Source organism: Pinus tabuliformis, chromosome 2_1, assembly GCF_031772625.1.
Source record: "Pinus tabuliformis cultivar Carrire ecotype Pingquan chromosome 2_1, CPIR1, whole genome shotgun sequence".
NCBI lineage: Eukaryota > Viridiplantae > Streptophyta > Pinopsida > Pinales > Pinaceae > Pinus > Pinus tabuliformis.
Window position 1 is genome coordinate 774405409 of NC_142299.1, and position 11869 is coordinate 774417277.

Sequence of the window (11869 nt, forward strand, 5' to 3'; positions counted from 1 at the left end):
TCTCCGGACATATATGTCGTCGGGTCCGCATATATGTATCGCAATCGGGGGTTTGGGGTGATGGCACATAGCCGAACCGCCGATTATATATATATATATATATATATATATATATATATATATATATATATATATATATATATATATATATATATATATATATATATATATATGCGTGCTCTGATAGTGTATTCCAATGCAACTCAGTCTTCCGCCTCCGATAGTGTCTTTGCAATATATATGTGAGTTTCACCTTCGATAGTGTATTCTGCGCATACTTATATAAACTCTGCCTTTTCCGCTCCGATAGTGTATTTGCATATATGTATGGTTTTTTCCGCCGATAGTGTATATAGCCTATACGATAGTGTAAATGCATATATATATATATATATATCTATATATATATATATATATATATATATGAGTCTGCGCCTCCGATAGTGTAAATGCACACACACACACAGATATATATATATCTATATATATATATATATATATATATATATATATATATATATATATATGAGTCTGGGCCTCCGATAGTGCATTTGCATGCATATACACTATATAGCTCCCGATAGCTCTATTTTGCTCTCTGCTTCCTTCGATAGCTCTATTTGCTCCGTTTGCTCCTCTATTTGCTCTGTTTTCTCCTCTGTTTGCTCTATTCTTCTTTGGCATATATATATGGCTCCTCCTGTAGCTCCGATAGCTCTATTTTGGCATATATATATGATATATATATATATATATATGGCTCCTCTTGTAGCTCCTCTTGGTTCTTCTTGGGCATGTATTACATGCAATGCTCCTCCGATATGGCTCCTCTTGCTACAATGTGGCTCCTCTGGCTTGGCAATGTCTTTCAAAGTCCTCCTTTGATACCTTCATACCTTGATGGCTTTTTCCTTTTCCGATATGTCTCTATTGCTCTGATACTCTGCAGTATGACTCTCTTGTTGACTCCTCCGTTAACAAACTCTTGCTTATGGCTTGGCTATCATGATGGCCTTGCTCCTGTCTTTTCATGGATCTGCTCTACCTCCCCTTGGCTTCATACCATCATCTCGTATCTAGAATATTGCCATATTGACATCAATGACAACCTAGGTCAACAATCTCCCCCTTTGTTATTGATGGCAATATTCTTCTTCTCTCCCCCTTTGACATCAATGGAAAAGGAGTGCTCTGGGACTCCCCCTATCAAACTGCTTCTGTTCTTCATGAATGGTAGATCTTCATGGGTCTGTGACTCCCCCTGTCATAGTGCTCTTCTTATTTTTACTCAAGATAGAAGGATTGATGCTTTATCATCAATTAGCACATTATTCCCTCTTCATGTCTCAGAACTACTTTATCATGGCTTCAACAATGCTTAAAGATGCTCTACTTCAATGCTTTCAATCAGATTGCAAATAGCCATACACCAAGTGTCCAAGTCCAGGTTTTTATGCTTCAATCCATGTTGTTATCTCCATAGTCAGAATTGAGAGGCCTTCATGGTCTGAATCAAGAGAAAATTCCACTAAAATTTTCTTTCTTGTTATCTTTCTTCAGATCCGAGTTCCTTTGTGTCTCTGTGCTTCTCCTTGAGTCACTGCCATCCAGTATTCAACATCACTGCATTTGGATGAAATGGTGAGAGGTTGTGCCTTACTGTTGCTATATTTTCTCAGTGACCAGTCTTAGCATAAGTTATATTTGACTGCACCACATTCTCCTTTCTATGAGCCATCTTTTCCTTGTGTTCTTGTACATATCTCAGGAAGCTATTTCCCTAGCAAATTTAGATATCCAATCTGTGACTGTCTTTTCAAAATCATTCTGTTGATTTGCATCTTTTTGCAATGATTTAGTTTTTTATATGCTGCCAACTACTCTTACTTCAGACTCCATTCCAGATGTATCTGTTTGTTTGAAGATTGCCTCTATTAGTGTCCATAATTTTTGTTCTCACATCAAATCCCTGAGTCAAGACATTTAGCATCTGTAATATCAACACCATAGTTGTTTGCTCTATTTCTTTAGTATTAGATGTCATTCTCTGTTGTTCCAAATACTACTTAGAGATTAAGTGGAAAACATCTTTAACAACAGTCCAGATAATGGTTACATGATCATGTTCTTCAGTGGAGTACTCCTGAGAAATGATCTTCATCAAAGAATGATTGTTAATATAGCTCAACAAGGATTTCATCAGGACCCTTTTCACTAACAGCTTCTGCAATAATGATCAAGAATCATAGGCTCCCCCTAATTGTATGCATCATCTCTTTTGGCAGAGTCTTCCCATCAAATGCTTAGATTGTCAAAATTCAGGCCAATGACATATGCTATTGGCTGGAGAGCTCAAGGGACTTTCGGATTGTATTTGCTTTCTTCTCCATACTTTTGTAACTTTCTTCTTTTGCATGGTTCTAGCTTGTGTAAGAGCCCAAGTTAGGTTACAGTCACGTGCCATACGACCAATGTTATGACAGTTGAAGCATTCTACATTGTTCATGAATAAGAATTCATGATTTCTTCTTGCAAAATTGTTTCTTGGAGGTTGTTGGGGACTATAATATCTATCTCTATGAGATGGTTGGGGACCATAACATTTATCTTTATGATATGCTTTATAGTCTTTTTCCATGTGACCAAAGTTTGTACAAGAATAACAATAACCAAAAAATGAACTTTGGTACCTAGGAGATGGATATTTCCTTGATGTACTTCTGAAGCCTTTTTGCCTTGGGATCCTTTGATGATAACCATTGCCTCTTGCATCTTTGACATCATCTGCATTTCTTCTTGGAGCAAGATTTCTTCTTAGAGCAGGATTTCTTCTATTGTAGCCTTAATTTTTCTCCTTGCCTTTGCTGGAACTGGGAGAATCACCATTTCTTTCTGGCTTCTTCACATCCCTTTTGTTTAAGGCATTTTCATTCTTGTTTTAGGATTCACCTGCATACCCGAGACCTGATTTATCAAATGGACATCTGTGATAGCTGAGCATGTCATCCAAGGCTTGAGAGCTCTTTAAGATTTTGTTCATCCCTTCAACCTTTGTTCGGAGGGAGACAATATCTTCTTCCAATCTTTCACACTCATTATTCTTCTTAGCAAGTTGTTTCTTAGTTTCTTCCTTGATACGAGTAGCTTCATCTACTTCTAGTTTAAGGGAGATGATATCTGACTTCATTTTGAAGATTTCCTCATTCTTTGCTTTCAGTTGACAAATCATGGTGTTTCTTTCCTTTCCTGCTTCATCAACCTATCCTTCTGTGACTTCCAATGCTTCCATGGTCTTTTCAGCTCCTTGTGCTTGTTTCCTCGCTTCTTGTAGTTGAGACTTGAGAGAGGAGGCCTCTACCTTGTACTGACCAATCTCTTCTTCAAGTTTGTTCAAGCTCTTGTGCCTTTGTTCAAGTTGACTTGACAAGGTATCTTCTTGATTCTTTGCTTTATTCAACTGATTTGTCATGGATATGACTTCTTCATGATGCTTTCTTTTGCTTTGATGAAATTCCTTCTTAAGCTTGGCAAGCTCTTCATCCCTTTCTTGTACTTGAAGCTTGATGAGATCAACTTTCTTCCTTGTTTGATCTTGGTCACCAACCAATGCTATCTTCTTAAGTTCCTCATTTTCCTTTTTCAAATTGTTAATCTCTTCCATGGCAGTCATAAGTTGAGCGAGGAGTTCTTCTACAAAATCTTTTTCATTCTCTTCATCTTCTAGGTCTACTTTAGCCTTGATGTTATCATTCTTATTTTCAGCTTCTATGATGGGTTCTGGATTTCCTTCTAGATTTCCATCATCTTCGTGACTGATGGTCATGGTCAATGCTCATTTTTAGTGTAGGTCATGAAGTTTGTCCCATATACCCTTTGCTGATGAATATTTTCCTAGATTGTTCTTTACAGAATCAGGTAGCCCATTCAAGATTTCCTTTATTGCTTTTGCATTGTACTCCTTGGATTCTTCATCCATCCTGCTATCAACAATCACTGATTTCCAGATTTCAATGCCCTGAGTCTGTAAGAAATTCCTCATTCTTGCTTCCCATATATTAAAGTTCCCATTGAGCCTTGGAGCCTCCTCAAATTGATTGTCTTCTATTTTAGCAGTAGCTTCGCCATTTGTGTTCTAAAGATCAACCTTCAAGCTGTTAGGCTTTGAATGAAGGTACTGACTCTGATACCAATTGTTGGAAATACTGAGAGGGGGGGTGAATCAGTATTTCTTTTTTCGACTAGTGTTTTACCAGTTAAAACATTTATATTTAGAACACAAGATGAACAACAAGAATAAATGCTTTTATTAATATAATCTTTGCAGTAAAATAGATACAATATATAAGTGGTTGCAATCAGTTGCCAAGCACCAACTTGGACTTTTGTGAGGCTCCAACCTCCAGAGCTCCAACTCTATTTCACCAAGGAAACAATCTTGGACTTAGGAGCGCCAACTCCCAAGGACTTCAATCCTTCCAGTTCTTGAGACACCAGTCCCAAGGACACTAATCCTTCTTACTTGTAAGGCACCAATCCAAAGGACTCCAGTCCTTCTTACTTCTGAGGCATCAACCCTGAGGACTTCTGTTATGAAACCAGCTCAAGAAAAGATAGAAAAGATAGATCAACGCCTTAGAATTCAGCCTCTTCGAGGGGGCAACCTCCTTTACATTACATAAATGAACAATTCTTGGATGATACAAATGAAAATACCTCATTTCTATATATAGGAGTCTAAGGGGTTATAACATAATCAGAGCCGACATAACAATAATAATGTAAGGGCACAATAATAATAATAGTGGGCTTCGATGGGGCACAATAGTAACAATATGGGCACTACATGGGTACATCAATATAATAAGTGGGTTATACTAATAAAAATAAGGGGTTACACTAGTAGTATAGGGGCCTAACATGCCCCTCTCCTTAAAAAAGCGTTGTCCTCAACGCTTGAGTAGTTCTTGATGCTTCTGTATAAAATTCTTGTCCTCCCATGTGGAATATTCAGCGGGTAAGTTCTTCCACTTGATGAGATACTCTGAAATTGATCGATTTCGTAGCTGTCGGGTTCTTGTTTTTGTGACTGCTCCAGGTTCCAATATGATTTTTCCTTCCTCTTTAATTTCTGGCAATATTGTTTGAATTGGGATCTTTTGCAACATTTGAATAAGTGGCCATACTTCTTCGTCCTTCTTCCATTCATCCCTTGCTTCGTTTATCCAATTTGGTTGGATAATATAAATAGCACAAAACAATGCTTCCACATCCTCATCCTTGAAGAGTCTTCCCATTTGGTAAGGTCGCCATTTTTTAAGTGCCTGTTGTTTCGTTTGATTTTGCACCGAAGTGGCGTTATCCTTTAAAAGTTGGAGAAGTTGTTGTTGATGCTCGATGTGATCTTTCACTGCTTGAACCTTTTTCTTCTTGATATGTCCTTCTATCTCTAGAGTTTGAGGAGTGGTAATTTCTTTCAATCCTTTACAAGATATGGTCGGATTTATTTCTTGATGCTCGATGTGATCTTTCACTTCTTGAACATTTTTCTTCTTTATATGTCCTTCTATCTTGATAGTTTGAGGAGTGGTAATTTCGAATAATGAATTACAAGATATGGTTGGATTCATTTCTTCTTTCTCGATGTGATCTTTCACTTCTTGCACCTTTTTCTTCTTGATATGTCCTTCTATCTTGAGAGTTTGAGGAGTGGTAATTCTTGCCAATGTTTTACAAGATATGGTCTGATTCATTTCTTCTTTCTCTGGGGTGGGGTCCTGGCATATATCTTCTTCTTTTGTTGTTTCTTGATCCTTTTCTTCCTCCTCTTCATATTCTATGTAAAATAATTTCTTCTTAGCACACTTATGACCTTTAGTGCATTTACTATCACAATTGTAACAAAGCCCTTTTTCTCTTTTTTCTTCCAATTGTTGTGGTGTAACCCTTGTAGGTTGTGGAAGGCTAGGAGAAACAACACTTCCATCTTTATAGTTGTGAGGGGTACACTTCCTGGTTTCCATAATTTTTCTTTCCACTATGTCACAAAGCCCATTTACTCTTTCCAATTGTTGTGGTGTTGCTCTAAAGAAGGTGTTGCTCTTTGTATCCTCATAATGTGCTATCATTTCCTTCGTGAAAATTGACCACGTAACAAGTTTTTTACGCGAACAAAGCCCTTTGTACCATAAAAATTGATCTGGTTCTAAATATGAAGATGCAATACATACCTTTTGTAACAGTTGTACACCATGTATATCAAAATATTGCTCCATCTGAAGTATCCAATTTACCGGATCCTTGCCATCAAACTTCCTCATCTTGCTTTTTCTTGATTTTAGGAGCTCTACCTTGAAACGACTGTAACTCTGTACTTTCAGATCTTTAAGTTCTGAAATTATGACCTGTAGTAGCCCTCTGTGTCCTCTTTCCAATGCCACCAGTCTGATCCAAATTGGATTCTCCAAGAAAGAGTTATGCACAATCTTCCAAAATGACCTTATTATAGACTAGTTCAGTAGAGCGAACTTGTACTACGTGCCACGAGTCACTGTTTCAACCTGTGGATCTGAAAAAATGCATACAAGAAACTAAAGTCCGTCCTCTTTCTGTAACTTTTTACGAAATTTCAATCCGATCTTCAGAGAGAAAGTTATGACGATTTTCCCTAGGTCACCTGTTTTTAATGTAATTCAGGAGTCTGCAAAAAGACCAACTTCCTCAGATCATATCTCTGAAAATATCGCGCGAAAGGCTCTGAAATTTGGACCTAAGGTTCAGCGCCAATTCTTCTCAAATGGGTTTTTTTTGTGACTTCTGAAACGTCACAGAAAAAAAGTTATAGCGAAAATGCCACGATGACCTGTTTGGAGCAGAGAAACCCTAGAATCCAAAGCTCTGATACCAAATGTTATGAAACCAGCTCAAGAAAAGATAGAAAAGATAGATCAACGCCTTAGAATTCAGCCTCTTCGAGGGGGCAACCTCCTTTACATTACATAAATGAACAATTTTTGGATGATACAAATGAAAAGATCTCCTTTCTATATATATGAGTCTAAGGGGTTATAACATAATCAGAGCCGACATAACAATAATAATGTAAGGGCACAATAATAACAATAGTGGGCTTCTATGGGGCACAATAGTAACAATATGGGCACTACATGGGTACATCAATATAATAAGTGGGTTATACTAATAAAAATAAGGGGTTACACTAGTAGTATAGGGGCCTAACAACTTCAATCCTTCTTACTTTTGAGGCATCAACCCCAAGGACTCCAATCCTTCTTACTTCTGAGGCACTAGCCCCAAGGGTTTCGACCCAATCTTGTCAAGGCACATTTGATAGTAATGTTCTGCTCTCAGAACTCTTCATTACTGAGTTCTGTCTGTTTACAGCTTCACTGTAGTCTCCATGCTACAACATCAATGACAACCAATCTTCTTATGAAGGAGTCTTTACAACTCTTCATACTGTCCATACAGAGTCTACAATAGCCTTTGTGCTCTCTGATAATGTCTTCACACAGCTTTAGTCAGTATATTGTTAGTTTCACTAAGCTCTACATAAATAACAACTTTCTGTTCAAACATCTGTTCTAATGTCACAGTGAATGCTTCAGCATGACTGCTTCTCTACTGGCTACTTCTGCCCTTCGACTATCTCCTGTCTTGTTGGTGCTTCGACCCTTTTTTTGTTTTACGAGACCCTTTCACTGCCTCTGTTTCTTCCAACTGTATCAACAACGTTCAACCCCACAACAACAACACTTTTTACACCCCGTTCTCAGTTTTTATTGTTGTATGCGCTCCTGATACCTCCGACTGTCGGTTTCCTCTTTTCACTAGCTCTTTGGCTTCCTCAATGCTCGCTTCAGCTCCCTCTGCGCTGGCTTACCCTTCGGCTTCCTGGCTTCTCGGTCGTTGTAGCTTCCTCTGTCTCTTCGTGCTCACACGAGACGTTCATTCATAAGAGAGGACCAAATACATAGAGCAAAACTGCTGCCTATTCAAATTGTAACAGAGCCCTGTTTTTCAATTATAATAGGCATACACATAGACAGTTTTGTTCAGCGGACATGCCACGTCCCAATCGCAATCGCAATCGACTTTAGTTCAGCCTCCTGAACTATCGGGAGCATTTCTTAAAGCATTTTTTCCTACAAACCGTGCGCAAGACCAATATTCAAATACACAAGAAATATGAGAAAAAACCATGAGCAAAGCGCTAAAGGCGGACTTCAAAAGTATTATTCTCGCATCTATAACTGCTTCAGGTCCACCTTTTAATCGCAATCGGCAGTTGCCAATGGTTGATCGCTAATTTCCAATGCCGATGGTCGATGGCTGATGGATGCGATATGACATTAAGCCAAATTGCAATGTTTCATCGGGTCCGGTTTTGCAATCAAAATCGGCGCTTGCGGGAGGACAACTCTTTGTGTATCATTGCGATGGGCGGATGCGATATATCATAAAAAGTTTTATAATGTGTAGCGGGTCCGTTACATAATATATATATATATATATATATATATATATATATATATATATATATATATATGTTGTAATTTTCAAGTGTTTGACGTGGCGAGGCTTAAGGCCCGCATACATTACGATATATATGGAATACTACCCGGACTTCACCTGTTTATATCTCCGGACATATATGTCATCGGGTCCACATATATGTATCGCAATCGAGGGTATTGGGTGATGGCACATAGCCGAACCACTGATTTCGCTGTCGCCGATATATATATATATATATATATATATATATATATACCTGCTCTGATAGTGTATTCCAATGCAACTTAGTCTTCTGCGTCTGATAGTGTCTTTGCAATATATATGTGAGTTTCGCCTCCGATAGTGTATTTGCATATATGTATGGTTTTTGCCACCGATAGTGTATATATCCTATACGATATTGTAAATGCATATATATATATATATATATATGAGTCTGCGCCTCCGATAGTGTAAATGCACACACACATATATATATATATACGCCTCCGATAGTGTAAATGCACACACACACATATCTATATATATATATATATATATATATATATCTATATATATATATATATATATATATATATATATATATATATGAGTCTGTGCCTCTGATAGTGCATTTGCATGCATATACACTAATTAGCTCCCAATAGCTCTGTTTTGCTCTTTGCTTCCTTTGATAGCTCTGTTTGCTCTGTTTGCTCCTCTATTTGCTCTGTTTGCTCCTCTGTTTGCTCTGTTCTTCTTTGGCATATATATATGGCTCCTCTGTAGCTCTGATAGTTCTGTTTTGGCATATATCTATATATATATATATATATATATATATATATATATATGGCTCCTCCTGTAGCTCTGATAGTTCTGTTTTGGCACACACACACACACACACACACACACACACACATATATATATATATATATGGCTCGTTCTGTAGCTCCTCTTAGTTCTTCTTGGGCATGTATTACATGCAATGCTCCTCCGATATGGCTCCTCTTGCTCCAATGTGGCTCCTCTGGCTTGGCAATGTCTTTCAAAGTCCTCCTCTGATACCTTCATACCTTGATGGTTTCTGCCTTTTCCGATATGCCTCTCTTGCTCTGATATTCTGCAATATGCCTCTCTTTTTGACTCCTCCGTTAACAGACTCTTGCTTATGGCTTGGCTATCTTGATGGCCTTGCTCCTATCTTTTCATGGATCTGTTTTGCCTCCCCTTGGCTTCATATCATCATCTAGTATCTAGAATATTTCCATATTGACATCAATGACAACCTAGGTCAACAATATGAAGGTGATAGCCGAACATTATAATGTTACAAAGATATTATGTCATATTTTAATATTACAATATGAAAAACATATCTCGGGCAAACATAAATGTTATAATGTAACAAATATGTATCAACATCATAATGTCATAAATATATCCCAATATCATAGTGTGATGAACATAAAATGGTGTCACACTACGATGAATATAAGCTAATGTCATTATCCAATAAAACACTTGTTGAATGACATAATGTGACAAAATTCAACCATAAACAACTATAGTAAACTATGTACACATAAAACCATAGCCATTTAGAGGCAACCATGATTTACATAAGTCAACCAATATAAACATTGATATGTGAAATAACCACTGAAACATTATATTTAACAATACCCAACCTGACATGATAGTTAACCAAGGTTGGACAATGGGCAAGGACAACCATGGTAAATCATAATCGACCATGTACATGGTTAACCATCATCATGGTCATGGTCATGGTTGACCATAGTCAACCATGGTAAAACATAGTCAATCATGCTCATGGTCAATACTTGAGAATGCATCAATTCAACACATGTTAACCATGATGAAAATCACAATGTGACTTTACCATGGTTATACATAATCAACATGCTAAACCATAGGTAGCTCAAAATAGTCAATGAAGGTTAAACTAAGGTCAAAGACAACCATGATTAATCATAATCAACCATGGTCATGATCATGGTCAACCATTGACATATTTTTCTTCAACCATAGTCATCTATGGCCAAACACAGTCAACCATGGCTATGGTCTACCATAATTAAACAAGGTCATCATCATCCTTGGTCAATTATAGTAAACTATTAACAACCATAGTCAAATCTATTCTACTGTAAGAAACCATGGTCAACAACATTCAAATATGGTCATGGTCAACCACATTCATCCATAGAAATTTTCAAGGATATTCAACTACACGGTCAACATCAATCATGGTCACGTTCACCAATGTCAATTGTATTCAAACCATGCTTAATCAATATTAAGCATAGTCAACCATGTTCATGTTCACCCATGCTCATTCATATACAACCATGGTCAACCATACTCTACCCATGCTTACAATCATGGTCAACTACAATCAACAAAGATCTTGTTTATGGTCATGGTCTCGATTAACTATTATCAACCATAGTCAACCATGGTCATAGGCATGGTCAACCATGGTCATGGTCATGTTCAAACATGCTCAACCAAAGTAAACTATAGTTAATAAATGTCAATGAAAGTTCGTCATGGTCAAATGTAGTCTACCATGTTCAACTATAAATTTCCATGGTCAACAAAAAGTTGTCATGGTAAAACATGGTCAACCATATTCAACCATGGTTAATCACTATCAACATGGTCACCTATAATCGATATGTTCACCCATGGTCCACCATGGCCATCCTTATCTTAATTGTAGATTTCAGGAATATTCTAGAATCTAATAGACAAGAGCAAGGTCAATCGGTCGATTTCACTCTTGTCCATTAAATTTTAGAATATTCCCAAAATATACAATCAAGTTAAGTTCTGTTATCCACCATATTTTATCAAAGTCGAATGAAGTAACAAACTTCATCCATGGCTAATAATTAAAAGTCAACCATGGTCCACCAAATTTAACCTTTGACAAATGTGATTTGCTAAAATCAAGTAAAATCAAACATAATCAACCATGGCTAACAAACTTCAACTATGGTCATACATAAGCATACATGGTCAACCATACTCAACCATGGCAAACTATAGTTTAACATGCTCAACCATACTCAACCATGTTCATGTTCAACCATGCTCATCCATATACAACCATGGTCAACCACAAAAAATCATGGACAACCTTGGTCATAGTCTATCATGCTCACAGTCAATCAACCGTGGTCATAGTGAACTAGATCAACCATGGTCTTGTTTCTAAGCGTGTCATGGTTGACCATGGATATAGTCTTGCTTAAATATGCTCAACCATAGTCAACAAAGGTCAACCAAAGTTCATCATTCTCAAATGTGGTCTACCATGTTCAA